At 39.2% G+C, this 5,360-nt stretch overlaps 1 pseudogene; it reads left to right on the top strand.

The window, feature by feature from the left end:
• The first annotated feature begins 205 nt into the window (after window positions 1-205).
• Window positions 206-680, top strand: LOC132229291 (large ribosomal subunit protein eL21-like; annotated as a pseudogene).
• The last annotated feature ends 4,680 nt before the right edge of the window (window positions 681-5,360 follow it).

Genomic DNA, 5,360 nt, shown 5'->3' with positions numbered 1-5,360 from the left:
AGTTAAAATACTATGTTTTTAAATTTTGTTTACTTTTATTTACGGTACAGAAGAATAGAGCACATGCCCAGAGAACCTCCTTCCTTCCCTCTCACCTTTTCTCGTCATTGTCCTTCTCCATCTCCTATTACATATTCTCACAAACATAAACTTAAAGAGAACAAGCTTCTTTTTAGCTGAAATAACCATCTTTCAGTAATTCGCCAAAATAACTAACACAAAGGGAAAGAGAGGCACCCACTATATGTTCTCTGGACCTTTTAGAAAACATGGAGCTGTTTCTTTGGCCACATACATGTGAATCTACAAGAAAGGTGATGTAGACATCAAAGGAATGGGAACTGTTCAAGAATGAATGCCCCACAAATGTTCCCATGGCAAAACTGGGAGAGTCTGCAGTGTCACCCAGCATGTGGTAGGCATCCTTGTAGACAAACAAGTTAAGGGCAAGATTCTTGCCAAGAGAATTAATGTACATATTAAGCATATTAAGCACGTGAAGAGCCGAGATAGCTTTCTGAAACATGTAAAGAAAAATGATCAGAAGAAGGGAGCCACAGAGAAAGGAACCTGGGTTCAGCTGAAGCGCCACCCTGTTCCACCCAGAGAGGCACACTGTGAGAACCAATGGAAAGGAGCCTGAGCTGTGGGAGCCCATTCCCTATGAATTCATGGCATGATAAATGAAAAAACATAAAAGACCTTTGTACTGTTAAAGTGGAAAAAAAATCTTGAAGAGAACAAAGTCCTTAAAATAATTTTTCAAATAAATAAATAAAAAGAAGATGAAGTGGAAAGTATTTAAAGTCTTCGGGGAGGAACAAAACTGTCATTAATATCTTGGGGCAGTGTTCTCAGAATCCTTTCAGAATTACAATAATATAATTTCTTACTTGATTTATAAGCTCCTAAAGGGCAGAGATATATATTAAGATCCTTTGTATTCTCATCATCTAGCATAGTAAATAATAATAAATGTTTACTCTTAGTAGGAAATACATGTGCGCGCACACGCACACACACATTAATAGTGAATACCTTCTCTATAAGAACTTTGTAGTACTCACCTTGAGATAACTGAGGCAACTATAGTAAGTTTCAAAAAGCAGATTAAGAGTTCCAGCTTTTGAAAAAAGAAACTAGAAGAATTATAAATTCTAATTAAGAACCAATGGGTAGAAAAAAACAACAGAAAATTGTCGTGTCAACAAAGGCAAGGAGAAAAATTTATTTTAGGAATAGTGTCAAATTCTACAGTGAGGTCAAATAAGATATATAAGAAAAAGTAGCCAACATATTAAACAACAAGAACATTGGTAACCTTTGAAAAAACAGTGAATTAGTTTAGTCTTCTAATATGGCTATAGTTTCATTTATTAAATAATGTCTAAAATGTCTAAATCATCTTATATCTGATTTACATGGAAAACCAAGTCGCTATAATAAATGCGTTCATCCATTCAACAAAAATAAACCAAGCACTCACTAACTCTCTGCTAGGCATTGGAAATTTAAAAAAGTAGATAAATGGTAATTTTCAGGAAACCTTTCATCTAATTTACCATTCTTTTCAAAATTTGATGTGCATCATTATCTTATTGAGTAACCTTTAGAAAAACATAGATTTCCTTGGGTTTATTCCAAGACTGAGTAAATTTGAATCAATTATTACAGAACCAAGCTATGTATATTTCTATATGCTTTATCTGTGTTCATAAATCTAAAGAGAATCTCTTGTAGACAACATATAGTTCAACCTTATGTGTTTTTATTTATTAAATCAATTCAGTTGATTGATTAAATCAACTCTACATATTTTAATTAAAAAGTTTAATTCATTCATGTTCAGAGTAAGTATAGACAGGTAAGAATATTTTGCCGTTTTGTCACAATTTTTGTCTGCATTGAAGATTTTTGGTCCCCCTTTACTTCTTTTGCTGCCTTATTTTGTGTTTCATTAATTTTTTGTAGCGACATGCTTTGATTTCTTTTTCATTTTATTTTGTATATTTTCTACAGGTATTTTTTATGGTTGCTATAGTTCATAGATGCAGCACCTTATAACAAACTATTTTAAGCTAATAACAACTTAACTTCTATTGCATACAAAGATTTCTACATTTTTACCTCTCTCCCAACATTTTGTTATTCGTGTAATAACTTGTGTTTTTATTATATACTAGAGGCCTGGTGCACAAAAAATTTGTGCACTCGGGGGGGGTCCCTCAGCCCGGCCTATGCCCTCTTGCAGTCTGGGACCCCTCAGAGGATGTCCACCTGCTGGCTTATGCTTGCTCCCCGGGGGATGGGGCCCAAGCTGGCAGTCAGACATCCCTCTGGCAGCCCGCCAGCCCTCGGAGGATGTCCACTTACCAGCAGGGAGCAGGCCTAAGCTGCAGCTGGACATCCTTAGTGGTGCTGAGTAAGTGGGAGAGGCTCCCACCACCACCACTGTGCTGGCAGCCATCAGCCTGGCTTGTGGCTGAGCAGAGATCCCCCTGTGGGAGCACACTGACCACCAGGGGGCAGCTCCTGCATTGAGCGTCTGCCCCCTGGTGGTCAGTGTGTGTCATAGTGACCAGTCATTCCCAGTCGTTCTGATGTTAGGGTCAATTTGCATATTACCCTTTTATTATATAGGATAGAGGACTGGTGCATGGGTTGGGGCCAGCTGGTTTTCCCTAAAGGGTGTCCCAAATCAGGGTGGGGATCCCGCTGGGGTGCCTGGCCAGCCTGGGTGAGTGGCTGATGGCTGTTTGCAGCTGATCACACCCCCTTCAGGGTGGGGGTCCCCACTGGGGTTCCTGGCCAGTCTGGGTGAGGGGCTGATGGCATTTTTCAGGCTGGCCAAGCCCCCTGGCCACAGAAGCTACCAGCCTCTCCTTTTTTTCTTTCTTTTTTAATTCTAGGATTTATTTACCTTCTATAATTGAAACTTTGTAGCCTTGAGTGGAGCTCAGAGCCAGCCAGGGCAGGTGGGCAGGAAGCTTGGCTTCTTCCACTGCCAGGGACAACTCAAGGCTCTTGCTCGCTCCAGCTCCATGGCCACGGCCGGCTGAAAGCAGGTATCTGGGTTTATTTAGCTTCTATAATTGAAACTTTGTTGCTTTGAGTGGAGCTCAGAGCCGGCCGTGGCAGGTGGGAAGCTTGGCTTCCTCCATCATTGGGGCAACCAAGCCTCCTGCTTGCTCTAGCTCCATGGCTGCTGGCCGCCATCTTGGTTGGGTTAATTTGCATATAGTCACTCTGATTGGTTGGTGGGCATGGCTTAAGGCATAGCAAAGGTACACTCAATTTGCATGTTTGTCTTTTATTAGTGTAGATACATAATATACTTATAGCTATTTATTCTTTATAACTTTGTTTTCCAACTTCTATACCATAATTAAAAGTGATTTATTCACCAACATTATAGTATCCAGCATTCTGTATCTATCTATACATTTGTCTTTACCAACAAGCCTTACATTGTATATGTTTTCGTTTTGCTGTTTAGTGCCTTTGTTGTGACTTGAAGGACATACTTCAGCATTTTTTTTGTAAGTCAGGTCTAGTGCTGATAAATTTTCATTTTTTTTTATTGCTTAAAGTATTACAAAGGGTATTACATATGTGTCCATTTTCCCCCCCTGCCCTAGACAGTCCCCTAGCCTCCCCTATCCCCCAGTGTCTTATGTCCATTGGTTATGCTTATATGCATGCATACAAGTCCTTTGGTTGATCTCTTACCTCCCTACCTCCTGCCCCCCAACCCTCCCCGGCCTTCCCGCTGCAGTTTGACAATCTGTTTGAGGCAGCTCTGCCTCTGTATCTATTATTGTTCAAAAGTTTATAATGGTCTCTATTATCCATGAATGAGTGAGATCATGTGGTATTTTTCCTTCATTGACTGGCTTATTTCACTTAGCATAATGCTCTCCAGTTCCATCCATGCCGTTGCAAATGGTAAGAGTTCCTTCCTTTTTAGAGCAGCATAGTATTCCATCGTGTAGATGTACCACAGTTTTCTAATCCATTCATCTACTGATGGGCACTTAGGCTGTTTCCAGATCTTAGCTATGGTGAATTGTGCTGCTATGAACATAGGGGTGCATATATCCTTTCTGATTGGTGTTCCTGGTTTCTTGGGATATATTCCTAGAAGTGGGATCACAGGGTCAAATGGGAGTTCCATTTTCAGTTTTTTGAGGAAACTCCATACTGTCTTCCATAGTGGCTGCACCAGTCTGCATTCCCACCAGCAGTGCACAAGTGTTCCTTTTTCTCCACATCCTCTCCAGCACTTGTCGTTTGTTGATTTGTTAATGATAGCCAGTCTGACAGGTGTGAGATGGTACCTCATTGTTGTTTTGATTTGCATCTCTCGGATGATTAGTGACTTTGAGCATGTTTTCATATGTCTCTTGGCTTTCTGAATGTCCTCTTTTGAAAGGTGTCTATTTAGGTCCTTTGCCCATTTTTTGATTGGATTGTTTATCTTCCTTTTGTTAAGTTGTATGAGTTCCCTATAAATTTTGAAGATTAGACCCTTATCAGATATGACATTGGCAAATATGTTTTCCCACACAGTGGGTTTTCTCGTTGTTTTGTTGATGGTTTCTTTTGCTGTGCAGAAGCTCTTTATTTTGATGTAGTCCCATTTGTTCATTTTCTCTTTAGTTTCAAGTGCCCTAGGAGCTGTATCAGTGAAGAAATTGCTTTGGCATATGTCTGAGATTTTGTTGCCTTTGGATTCTTCTAGAATTTTTATGGTTTCCTCTCGTACATTTAAGTCCTTTATCCATTTTGAGTTTATTTTTGTGTATGGTGAAGTTGGTGGTCTAGTTTCATTTTCTTGCATATATCTGTCCAATTTTCCCAACACCATTTATTGAAGAGACTATCTTGGCTCCATTGTATGTTCTTGCCTCCTTTGTCAAATATTAATTGAGCATATTGGTTCGGGCCAAATTTTCAATTTTTGATTATCTAGGAAAGTCTTTACTTCTCCTTCATTTTTGAAAAATACTTTTTCTGGATATAGTATTCTTGGTTGGTAGGGTTTTTTTCACCCTTTATCACTTTAAATATGTTATCCCACTGCCTTCTGGCATGAAATGTTTCTACTGAGAAATCCTCTGATAGTCTTATATGTGACAAGTAGCTTATCCCTTGCTACTTTCAAAAAATCTTAGTCTTGATTTTTGACACTTTAATTATAAGGTGTCTTACTATGGATTTCTTTGAGTTTATCCTAATTGAGTTCTGCTGAGCTTCTTGAATCTGGGTCTCCCTTTTCTTCTCCATATTCAAGAAGTTCCATTACTTCTTTAAATAAGCTTTCTGCCCCTTTCTCTCTCTTCTTTTTCTTCTGCTCCTTT

This window comes from Myotis daubentonii, chromosome 3 (genome assembly GCF_963259705.1).
Source record: "Myotis daubentonii chromosome 3, mMyoDau2.1, whole genome shotgun sequence".
Taxonomy (NCBI): domain Eukaryota; kingdom Metazoa; phylum Chordata; class Mammalia; order Chiroptera; family Vespertilionidae; genus Myotis; species Myotis daubentonii.
The sequence above is the reverse complement of the archived record's forward strand: the minus strand, read 5'-3'. Positions and strand labels throughout refer to the sequence as shown.